General features: G+C 43.8%; 1 protein-coding gene across 4 annotated transcripts in view; it reads left to right on the forward strand.

Moving 5' to 3' along the window:
* Positions 1–13,194, forward strand: part of LOC134355758 (A-kinase anchor protein 13-like) — a 557,767-nt gene that overhangs the window by 33,706 nt on the left and 510,867 nt on the right. The window lies entirely within an intron of this gene.

Here is a 13,194-nt window from a genome sequence, read left to right on the forward strand (position 1 = left end):
CCCTGAATGAGGCAAGATGCTACCTGCTTTTGTTATTGATAATTCTTAATAAAATTATGAGAGTGTGCCCAATCTTCTTCCCAGGGGTTGGTGAGTTGAGAACTAGAAAGTATTTGAGGGAGAGATTTAACAGGACTCTGAGGGCCATTATCACCCAGATTGTGGTTGGTATCTGGAAAGAGCTGCCAGGGGAAATCTGTTGAGGCAGGTATATTAACATTTAAAAGGTACTTGAAAAGGTATAGCTGGTGTTATGTATATTTTTCATAAATTTTATTGTATTAATTTATTTTCCTGTAACTGCCTCCAAGAAAATGAATCTGAAGGTAGTTTATAGTGACATTGCTGCTCCTTTTTGTGCTTCGGGTGGCATTTTTGCCATTTCTGTAGCATTTGACTCTTTTTACAAGGCCAAATTGCTAGCTCGATGCTCAACCCAGCATAGATGTAAAGCATGTAAGGAGCCAGCCAGATTCAAACTGGGGACCATTCACCTCAAAGTCCAGTGCTGATGCAACTACACCACTGGCTGAATTATATGAAGTTCAAAGTAAATTTATTATCAAAGTATGTATATACATCTCAGGGTAGTCTTTGACATGTACGTACTTTGATAATAAATTCACTTTGAAAAATGAGCAGTTTGGAGAGAGATGGACCAAACATGAGCAAATGGGATTAACTCTGGGAAACTTTGGCCTGGGCCAGTTGGACTGAAGGGCCTGTTTTTGTGATGTATGACTTGTGAATAGATGCTTTGCAAACTCTGTATTTCAAAACATTTGCAAGGAAGTTCCATGGGATTCCCTGTTAGTAAATCATTTGATATTGGCCTGTGTCATCATTGGAATGCTTGCAATCAGGTTTTGGGACCAATTTGTACAGATTAAGGAAAATGAAAATAATTTTTTTGGAGCCTCTCTTGGTTAGAGGATAAACTATGTAAATTCCTTCATGGTTAATGGTTTAGAGTTACATAGCTAACTTGTCTCTCACCAAACTGTTCCAGCTGGTCATTGGGTATTAAATGGAACCTATCGTGTTAATCTTGCACTGTGGGAAAGATTTCTGAGGGATCTCATTTACAGTTCAATGAGCTATGTTTTCTTCACAGTCTCAGACACAAGAAACATGGGAATTTGATGCTTAGTTAGTTTCCCTTTTAGTAAAAATTGTTGTTCTAGCTAAATGTAGCTTAACAGGGTTGATGTGTGATGAAGTTAGCGAGATGGCTTTTAGATGTTGTCTATATTTTAATATATATCCATCCTTTGTGAATAGCTCTAAATTATGAACAGTGCTGTGTTGATTAAATGTTTGACTAATTGCTTATTTCTCTCTGCTCCCCCACAGACCTGAGGATTCAGGTCAGGTCAGTATAAGGGACTGTGAACCCTTTTATCACAGTTGAGTTGTACTGATAGTACTGGATCTGACTACCAATTGTTCATTTTATTTACACTGCTTGGCTGTATATGGTTTCTTAGGTGTGAACCATATCATTTGAGAGCCTTTTGCATGGTTGAAATGTATGTTCTTGGCAATTCACATATTTACTAAAGTGCTGATGTAATGAAACTTTGATTTTCTGCTCCCCCTCCACCTTAAACCTTTTGATCAGTGAAATAATGGAAACCTGGCCAATACCCTCTATAACTGAATGATAAATTCCCACTTGGAGCTGGGTCAGAAAACTTACAAGGGAATGATGACCAGGCTAGGTTTGCAATTTCTGGATTTTGGAGTGACAGTCAACTTAATTGAAGAATTAAGGGGGAAGCTGTGTGTCTTAAGTAGTAGAGTTACTAGGACTTGATGTTTCAATCCCTATGGTAAGTCGGCACTCTCAATGTTGGCATTGGGTTTGGAGTGGTAACAAGGAGGGAGAGTAGGTACGTCATCGGGGTCATCAGGTGGGTACCCTCCTTCGTTGACGTTTTGTTAATAAGCCCACGACGTCTCCAGAGGGCTCAACGGTGCTACCTGGCGTCCCAGATACACCCCCCTCAGTTCCATATCCTCCTGTCTTCATCTTGCAGCCCAATTGTTGTCTTTCCTTTTAATCCAAATCCAATTGCTGCTTTCTTCTGCTGCATTTGACAAGGACTTGATTGCTTGTTGAAGTGACCCCTCACCCCCATCTTCCTCAATAGACTGGTTGTAGATGTAGCAACGAATCCCCTGCATCCCACTTCTACAGGGAAAATCTTGGTCTTACAGTCATTCTGGGCAACTTCAGTTGCCAAGACTATAAGGTGTTGAGGCATTGGAGCAGAATTGGGCAATTCAGTCTACTGAGTCTGCTCGATTGATTATTACATCCCTCAATCCCATTCTCCTGTCTTCTCATAACCTTTGATGCTCTTTCTAATTAAGTGCCAATCATACCTGCTTTAATCGTACTCAATGACTTGGCCTCCATGGCCGTCTGTGGCAATGAATTCCTCAGATTCCCTTCCCTCTGGCTTAAGGGCTGATGTGGAGAGGATATTTCTTGAAGGAGCATCTGGAACTAGTGGATGACCTCTTTTTAAGGAAAAAAAAATAGGTGATCCTTCTGAGACATAGATGAGATACTTCGGAGCATTTTTTTTCAGAAAAAGGTGGTGGAAGCATTATCTGAATACTTTAAGGCAAAGGTGGACATACTGTTGATAGACAAGGAAGTGAAAGATTACCGGAGGTAGCTGGGAACCTGAACTTCAGGTTGTCAGCAAACCAGCTATGTTGGTAAAAAGGGGAGCAGGCTTGAGAGGCTAAGTGGACAACAACCATATTATCATATGATAAGTATCTACTTAGAATGCAAGGTGAGGCGAAGCCAAAGAAAGGAAGACTGTTAAAAAGCAGTCACGGTTACCTGCAAGTTCAATGGTCCTTGGTAATGTGTCAAGCATTTAAATTAACAACAACAACAACAACAAACACAATTGTACTGAATTTTTCAGATGGTTTTTACATTGTGTATTGCTATAGGTGTTGCTGTATAGTAATCTGGAGCAAATAATGTAGTGTGTTTGCAGTTATGAAGGGATTTCCCCGATGAATTTTTTTTCCTATCAATGTGTTTCTTCAACTTTTCTTTAAATGCAGGAAATACTCAGAGTTGCGCATCAGTCACAAATGGGAAGGACGAATCTCTCAGTATCCCAATTTCCTTTTTTTTACGGACCATGTTCTGCTTTACAACTCCATTTTTGGTTTCTTGCGCATGGATTTTTTTTTGCGCTTTGTGATCCCTTGCCTTTCATTAACCTCTCTCTCTCTCTCTCTCTCTCACTCTCAATATCTTTCATTTTTCCGCACCGAACAAGACCGACTTTTCTTTATTTAAGTACAAGAGCTGATCCAATTGGAAAACAAGCCAAAATGGCTTGACAGGGTGAACGTTGAGAGACTTTTTCCGCTGTTTGGTGTCCATGGGTTCCTTTCATATAAGTTTCAGTAGAGTAATTTGGACCAAGGACGATACATGAAGGAGTCAGTCTGAAGCTGATACTTATAGATCTGAGCTTGAAAGCTCCTTGCCCTCAATGCTTGCCACCCTGTCTGCCTGTGTTTGACCCATCTCCCTCTCTTTCTGCTATTGCTATCGGGCGGGAGGCACAGGAGTCTTGGGTCCCTCACTGCCAGGTGAGGGAGCAGTTGTTGCCCTGTACCAATTGGTATCCTGGACCAGCTTCACTTGTCTCAGCACTAAACTGACTCTGCAGCCTGTGGACTTGATGGTTTCAGTATTATTTATATATTTTTATTACTTTGTTTGACTTATCCTCTTATGTACATTGAAATGTTTCTCAATCTTTATCTTTCATGAATTTTATAGTATTTCTTTGATTTCATGTGAGTGCTTGCAAGAAAATGAATCTTAAGGTTGTGTATGGTACTGGTCATTATGTGCTGTGTCGTGCGATGTAGGTGATCATGGTCTTTGACCATGATTGTTCTTGGCACATTTTTCTACAGAAGCGGTTTGCCATTTCCTTCTGGGGAGTTTCTTTACAAGGTGGGTGACCCTAGCCATTATCAATACTCGTTGGGGGTTGCCTGCCTGGCTTCAGTGGTTGCATAACCAGGCTTGTCATACGACCATCCACCGCCTGCTCCCATGGCTTCACTTGATCCTGTTTGGCGGGGGCGGGGGGGTAAGCAGATGCTACACCTTTCTCAAAGGTGACGTGCAGACTGTTGGAGGAAAGGAGCACCTGCCACCCTATACGTTGTGTGTTACTAATAAATTAATTTGAACTTTCAATTTGAGCTTTTGGTACCAAACCATCCTCTTCAAGTGTAGTCAGATTTGGCACAGGGTGCCAGAAATGGAATGGGCTGCAACAAGCCAGGGCATTCTTCCTAGACCTAGAGATAGTGTGGAAGTACATTGCTTAGTGCAGAATATAGGGGATTTGAATTGTCAGTAAAATTGCAGATGCAAGAAATCTGAAAAACAAAACAAGAAATGCTGGAAAGATTTGACAGGTTATGGAGCATGCATGGAAAGAGAAGTGGTTAATATCTGTGATCCAGCTGAGTGTCTCCATTTTTAAATTTTAGTGTAGTGTCTTAACTGGATTGGCTAAAGCGTTCTATTTTGTGTTACTGATAAGCTATTCTTAAACCCAAAACAAACTGAAGCAGATTTACTGCAAGCATTTTGGCCTTTTAAGTGCAGGTCTAATGACTGTGGTAACTGTTATTTTTTAAAAATACACATTGGTTTGAGGACTGTGTCAGATCGTTAAACATTGAAGCAATCTTTCACCGTATTTCAAGCAGTTGAATTTCACTTGATACTCCATGTTCAACTGAGTAGAAATGATCAGTTTTCAACCAGTTCTGAGGAACTCATCAGAATATACACTATAACCAGTATTTACATACTTGCAGGATCTACAGTGTCAAATTGCAGAGACTATGGAAACAGATGCTGTGGAGAGCTGGAGAGCTCTAACTGGATAAACAGCCTTATCTTGTGATTTGACTTTCCTTTCTGCTAAATATAATTGTGCCATTGCAGTGACAGCTGACCATAAATGAATGCTTGAGTTGCTTCCCCTCCCCCAACTTCTCATTCTGACTTCTGCCCCCTTCCTTTACAGATCTAATGAAGGCTCTTAGCCCAAAATATTGACTGTCTCTTCTTCTCTATAGAAGCTGCCTGACTTACTGAGCTCATCCAGCATTGTATGTGTTGCTCTCGATTTCCAGAATCTCATGTTTATGATTTCCGCGAATATGGTCCTTGGAACTACTGAAGTCTAGAAATGGGGAGAAAATCGTGCCTCTCTTAGCTCTGTAATCGGTGACTATTAATAATTCTAATCAACTCAATTGTATCAGCTGAAATGATAGATTCTCAAAATTTCGCAAGCAATTTCTTGTGGTACTGACCACAAGTTCGTTTGTTTGTTGGCAGTGCTGCTGGTTGCATGTTTTCAGTTGAAAGGTCGCCAAGGCCTGTGTTTATCTTTTCTCAAGTTGATAAGCTTTTAGAAGCCTGGGGTATGGGAATGAGATGGGGTAGTGAGAGTGGATCTGAAGTGGCAGATTAGTCAAGACTTTGTGGGCTTGTGGGGAGGAATCCTGTTATTTTTTGTCCTTGCTCCATTTAAAATAATACCATACAGCACGTAATCCTTCGTTACTACTCCCGTCAAAGTAAATTGCCTCTTGGTCTTGAATATTATCAATATGCCAGGGGCAGCACAGTGGCATAGCGGTTAGCACAATGCTTTACAGTACCAGAGACCTGGGCTCAATTCCCGTTGCTGTCTGTAAGAACTTTGTGTTCTCCCTGTGACTGCGTGGGTTTCCTCCCGCGGTCCAAAGATGTACCAATTGGTCAGTTAATTGGTCATTGTAAATTGCCTTGTGATTAGGCTAGGGTTAAATCGGGAATTGTTAGGCTGCACGGCTGAAGGGCCAGAAGGGCCTATTCTGCACTGTATCTCAATGTATATAAAGGCACTTGTTTGTAATGCTACAGAGCTTTGGTATTTGAAAAGTATGGACCTCGATGGGCTATACAATACATCATTGTAGAGTCCCCTCCAGTGAGGAAAAATAGTCTTTGGTATAGTTCAATATACAGTAACTGAGCCTGACCAAACTTGTGCTACAGAGATGATTCATGCACTTGGCGAGGTTCCTCAAATCTGTATTTTGGGTACCAACCTGCAAAGTACCCAGGACATCTTCAGGGAGCGGTGTCTCAGCAAGGACCTCCAGAACCCAGGGCATACCCTTTTCTCACTGTTACCATCAGGTAGGAGGTGCAGAAGCCTGAAGGCACACACTCAGTGATTCAGGAACAGCTTCTTCCCCTCTGCCATCCGATTCCTAAATGGACATTGAACCCTTGGATACTACCTCATTTTTTTAATATACAGTATTTCTGATTTTTGCATTTTTTAATCTATTCAATATATGTATGCTGTAATTGATTGACTTATTTATTTTTATTTTATTTATTATTATATTGTTTTCTCTCTGCTAGATTATGTATTGCATTGAACTGCTGCTGCTAAGTTAACAAATTTCACGTCACATGCCAGTGATAATAAACCTGATTCTGATTTTCCTTATTTTAAAAAAACAACCTTTGCAGGTTTTGTAGGTTCATCAGCAAGTGTGGAGTTTCTTGGAGCCATAGGAGATTTAAATGTAGGAACACGGAGTAACAAGCAGTCTGCTGGAGGAACTCAGTGGGGGAAGCCATATCTGTGGGAGGAAAAGCATTCCTGATGATCCAGTGTTTTGACATTAAACATCCGTCACTGATGCTGCCCAACCTGGGGTCCATGGGGCCCCTCGGCTATTGGGAAGGTTCCATGGCATAAAAAAGGGTTGGGAACCCCTGCAGTCCAGCAGGTTGCTTGTTGTCCTTCAACATTTATGTTTGTTCTCTTGCTAGTCCATAGGTTTTCTTACGGGTTGTCCATTTCTGAGTTATTATCCACTAACTCTTGAACCTCCACCCTGCCTCCCCATCTATACACGTTTAGCAAAGGTGCTGTAAGGTGCTCCTTTCATCAGCTAGATTGCCGGTCACTCTTGGGCAAGGTGTATCACATGCTCAGCCTCCATCAGGGTCACATAAAGCCATGGGAGCAGGTGGTGGATGGTGGTATAAGCAGCCGGTGCACATCACGTGTCCCGGTTATGCGACCAGAGACACCACACAGGCAATCTGAGGAGTATTGATAATGGCTGTGGTCACCCGTCTTTTAAAGATATTGCTCAGAAGAAGGCAAGGGCAAACCACTTCTGAAACTTGGTATCATTTTTGAACCATGACTGTGAAAGGAAAGGTGTGGTTAAACGGGGAAAATCAAGTGCAGAAAAGATTCAAGGATGTTGCTAAAACTAGAGGGCCTGTGTTATGGAGAGGCCGGCCAGACTAGATCCTCATTATTTGGAGTGAGGGGCGACCTTATAGAAATGTTTTAAATTGAGAGGCATAGAGAAAGGGGATGATGAAACTGTTTTACAATGTAGAGGGAGTCTATATCTAATGATCAGAGGTTCAGCGTGAGGGGAAAGATCTAAATGGAATCTGAATGGCAAATCTTTTCATGCAGAGGGTGTTGAGTATATGGAGATAATTGGTGGAGGAAGTGGTTTGGACAGGTATTTGGATAAGTATATGGAAGATCGTAAGTTATAGGAGCAGGATTAGGCTATCTGGCCCATCAAGTCTGCTCTGCCATTTCATCATGGCTGAACCACTGAGTACTGACTAATTAAGAATCGATCAACCTCTGCCTTAAACATAATGACTTGGCCACCACAGCCGCCCGTGGCAACAAATTCCACAGGTTCACCACTCTGGCTAAAGAAATTCCTCACCTCCATTCTAAAAGGGCATGCCTCTATCTGAGGCTGTCTCCTCTGGTCTTCGACTCCCCTCACCAGAGGAAATATCCTCTCCATATCCATTCTATTAAAGGCCGTTCAACATTTGATCGGATTCAATGAGGTCACCCCTCATTCTTCTGAATTCTAATGTGTAGAGGCCCAGAGCCATCAAACGCTCCTCATATGACGAGCCTTGAAGGTTGGGACTTGGAGGGATATGGACTGAATGTGGGAAATTAGGACTAACTGGGGGGGCAGCGTAGGGTTGTTGGGCAGAAAGGGACCTGTATCAGTGGTCTATTGCTTTGTGACTGACTCTGGGGACTGGAGATAAAGATTAAGAAGTGCCAAGATTCGGTGCTTGATTATTGTTTATGTTTTGCCCTCAGGTTATTGTGTCTTGTGTCCAATATCATGCCGAGTAATCGGGAACTTCCATTGCATGAACCTTATCCAGTTTAAATGAGATCACTGTTTACTGCTTCCACACCTAGCTACCAGTCAACAATAGTTACCTATGTCACGTATTGTCACTCATTATAGGTAGTGAATTGCATGACTAGAGCTGTCCCAAATAACACTTACAGGTTTAAAAACTTAGATGGAGCTCATTTTATTTTTATTTACTTACTGACATATAGTACAAAACAGGTCCTTCCAGTCACGCGAGCCACATAGCCCAGCAACTCCTTATTTAATCCTAGCCTTGTCACAGGACAATTTACAATGATCAGTTAACCGACCGGTAGGTCTTCGGACTGTGGAAGGAAACCGGGGCAATCAGAGAAACCCACGCGGTCATGGAGAGAACGTACAAAACCTCATGGACAATGGGAGGAAGGGGTTTGTATATTCTCCCCTTGACCGCGTAGGTTTAACGTAGAACATAGAATAGTAGAGCACAGTACAGGCCCTTTGGCCCACAATGTTGTGCCGACCCTCAAACCCTGCCTCTCATATAACCCCCCCACCTTAAATTCCTCCATATACCTGTCTAGTAGTCTCATAAACTTCACTAGTGTATCTGCCTCCACCACTGACTCAGGCAATGCATTCCATGCACCAACCACTCTCTGAGCAAAAAACCTTCCTCTAATATCCCTCTTGAACTTCCCACCCCTTACCTTAAAGCCATGTCCTCTTGTATTGAGCAGTGGTGCCCTGGGGAAGAGGTGCTGGCTATCCACTCCATCTGTTCCTCTTATTATCTTGTACACCTCAATCATGTCTCCCCTCATCCTCCTTCTCTCCAAAGAGTAAAGCCCTAGCCCCGTTAATCTCTGATCATAATGCATACTCTCTAAACCAGGCAGCATCCTGGTAAATCTCCTCTGCACCCTTTCCAAAGCTTGCACATCCTTCCTATAGTGAGGTGAACTGGGCACAGTACTCCAGTTGTGGCCTAACCCGAGTTTTATAGAGCTGCATCATTACATCGCGACTCTTAAACTCTATCCCTCGACTTATGAAAGCTAACACCCCATAAGCTTTCTTAACTCCCTATCCACCTGTGAGGCAAGTTTCAGGGATCTGTGGACATGTACCCCCAGATCCCTCTGCTCCTCCACACTACCAAGTATCCTGCTATTTACTTTGTACTCTGCCTTGGAGTTTGTCCTTCCAAAGTGTACCACCTCACACTTCTCCAGGTTGAACTCCATCTGCCACTTCTCAGCCCACTTCTGCATCCAATCAATGTCTCTCTGCAATCTTTGACAATCCTCTACACTATCTACAACACCACCAACCTTTGTGTCGTCTGCAAACTTGCCAACCCACCCCTCTACCCCCACATCCAGGTCGTTACTAAAAATCACGAAAAGTAGAGGTCCCAGAACAGACCCTTGTCAGACACCACTAGTCACAATCCTCCAATCTGAACGTACTCCCTCCACCACGACCCTGTGCCTTCTGCAGGCAAACCAATTCTGAATCCACCTGGCCAAACTTCCCTGGATCCCATGCCTTCTGACTTTCTGAATAAGCCTACCGTGTGGAACCTTGTCAAATGCCTTACTAAAATCCATATAGATCACATCCACTGCACTACCCTCATCTATATGCCTGGTCACCACCTCAAGGAACTATCAGGCTTGTTAGACACGATCTGCCCTTCACAAAGCCATGCTAACTGTTCCTGATCAGACCATGATTCTCTAAATGCCCATAGATCCTATCTCTAAGAATCTTTTCCAACAGCTTTCCCACCACAGACGTAAGGCTCACTGGTCTGTAATTACCCGGACTACCCCACTACCTTTTTTTGAACAAGGGGACAACATTCGCCTCCCTCCAATCCTCCGGTACCATTCCTGTGGACAACGAGGACATTAAGATCCTAGCCAGAGGCTCAGCACACCTCGTGGAGCAGCCTGGGGAATATTCTGTCAGGCCCGGGGGGCTTATCCGTCCTAATGTATTTTAACAACTCCAACACCTCCTCTCCCTTAATATCAACATGCTCCAGAACATCAACCTCACTCCTATTGTCCTCACCATCATCAAGTTCCCTCTCATTGGTGAATACCGAAGAGAAGTATTCATTGAGGACCTCGCTCACTTCCACAGCCTCCAGGCACATCTTCCCAGCTTTATCTCTAATCGGTCCTACCTTCACTCCTGTCATCCTTTTATTCTTCACATAATTGAAGAATGCCTTGAGGTTTTCCTTTACCCTACTCGCCAAGGCCTTCTCATGCCCCCTTCTTGCTCTTTTCAGCCCCTTCTTAAGCTCCTTTCTTGCTTCCCTATATTCCTCAATAGACCCATCTGATCCTTGCTCCCTAAACCTCGTGTATGCTGCCTTCTTCCACCTGACTAGATTTTCCACCTCACTTGTCAGCCATGGTTCCATCACCCTACCATTCTTTATCTTCCTCACCGGGACAAATTTCTCCCTAAAATCCTGCAAGAGATCTCTAAACATTGACCACATGTCCATTGTACATTTCCCTGCAAAAACATCATCCCAATTCGCACCCGCAAGTTCTAGCCTTATAGCCTCATAATTTGCCCTTCCCTAATTAAAAATTTTCCTGTCCTCTTTGATTCTATCCTTTTCCAAGATAATGCTGAAGGCCAGGGAGCGGTGGTCACTGTCCCCCAGATGCTCACCCACTGAGAGATCTGTGACCTGACCCGGTTCATTACCTAGTACTAGATCGGCCTGTCCACATACTGTGACAGGAATCCATCCTGGACACACTTAACAAACTCTGCCCTATCTAAACCCTTGGAACTAATCAGGTGCCAATCAATATTAGGGAAGTTAAAGTCACCCATGATAACAACCCTGTTATTTTTGCACCTTTCCAAAATCTGCCTCCCAATCTGCTCCTCTGTATCTCTGCTGCTACCAGGGGGCCTATAGAATACCTTCAATAGAGTAACTGCTCCCTTCTTGTTCCTGACTTCCACCCATACTGACTCAAAAGAGGATCCTACTACATTACCCACCCTTTCTGTAACAGTAATAGTATCCCTGACCAGTAATGCCACCCTCCTTCCCTTTTCCCCGCTCTCCATCCCTTTCAAAGCACTGAAATCTGGGAATATAGAGAATCCATTCCTGCCCTGGTGCTAGCCAAGTCTCTGTAATGGCCACTACATCATAATTCTGACAGTCCAAAGATGTACTGGTTGGTAGGTTAATTGGTCATTGTAAAGTTTTTTACTGCAATTAGTATTAAATCACCGTGATTATATTTATGTTTTGTTGCACTTATACTTTGGGGAAGTTTTTATCCCCTCAATTTCCCTCCAGACTTGGAGCAAAGGGAAAAAAAACACACACACAAATTGCTGGGAGACCTCTGTTTGTGTTTTTTTTTTGTAACTGTGGAATATGGAGCATGTTGATCTGCCTCCTTTTTTTCCATACTCCATTCTGGTTACTCTCTCATCCCCTCTCTTCTCACCAGTTCATCTTCTCTTTGGGTCCCCTCTTTTCCTTTCATCCATGGTCCACTGTCCTCTCCTGTCAGAATCCTCCTCCTTCAGCCCTTTGCCTTTTCCACCTATCATTTCCCAGCTTCTTACTTTGTCCCACCTGGCTTCACTTATCACCTTTTAGCTTGTATTCCTTCTCCTCCCTCCCCACCCCCCCCGCCGCCACCTTATTCAGGCTTCTTCTTCTCTTCTTTTCCAGCCCTGATGGAGAGTCTCGGCTTGTCTTTTGTTGTCCACAGATGCAGCCTAATGTCCGCAAGAGAAAGCAGGATCTCTCAGTGGCCACACATTTTAATTCCACATCCCATTCCCATTCTGACATGTCTATCCACGGCCTCCTCTACTGTAAAGATGAAACCACACTCAGGTTGGAGGAACAACACCTTATATTCCGTCTGGGTAGCCTCCAACCTGATGGCATGAACATCGACTTCTCTAACTTCCGCTAAGGCCCCACCTCCCCCTCGTACCCCATCTGTTACTCGTTGTTATGCACACATTCTTTCTCTCACTCTCCTTTTTCTCCCTCTGTCCCTCTGAATATACCTCTTTCCCATCCTCTGGGTCACCCCCCCCCCTCCTTGTCTTTCTTCCCGGACCTCCTGTCCCATGATCCTCTCTTATCCCCTTCTGCCTATCACCTGTCCAGCTCTCGGCTCTATCCCTCCCCCTCCTGTCTTCTCCTATCATTTTGCATCTCCCCCTCCCCCTCCAGCTTTCAAATCCCTTACTCATTCTTCCTTCAGTTAGTCCTGACGAAGGGTCTCGGCCTGAAACGTCGACTGCGCCTCTTCCTATAGATGCTGCTTGGTCTGCTGCGTTCACCAGCAACTTTGATGTATGTTGCTTGAATTTCCAGCATCTGCAGAATTCCTGTTGTTTGTTACCATTACTATGTGCTGTGTTGCATGTGACATGAGCGCTCAGGGTCTATGACTGTGATTGTCCTTGGCAATTTTTTTTCTACAGAAGTGGTTTGCCATTTCCGCCTTCTGGGCAGTGTCTTTACAAGATGGGTGACCCCAGCCATTATCGGTACTCTGCAGAGATGGTCTGCCTGGCGTCAGTGGTCACATAGCCAGGACTTGTGATATGTACCAGCTGCTCATACGACCATCCACCCCCTGCTCCCATGGCTTCACCTGACCCTGATTGGGGGTGGGGGGGGGTTGCTAAACAGGTGCTACACCTTACCCAAGGGTGACCTGCAGGCTAGCGGAGGGAAGGAGAGCCTTACACCTCCTTTGGTAGAGATGTATCTCCATGCTGCCACTCAGTACAGTGCAAAAGATTAAAAGAATACTATAAGGTGCCTAAAGACTATACAACTAAGTGGTACTAAAAAAGCAAAATGGTGAGATTGTGACCCTTCAGAGTTAGCAACTTGGC

The sequence above is a fragment of the Mobula hypostoma genome, chromosome 13 (genome assembly GCF_963921235.1).
Source record: "Mobula hypostoma chromosome 13, sMobHyp1.1, whole genome shotgun sequence".
Lineage (NCBI taxonomy): Eukaryota > Metazoa > Chordata > Chondrichthyes > Myliobatiformes > Myliobatidae > Mobula > Mobula hypostoma.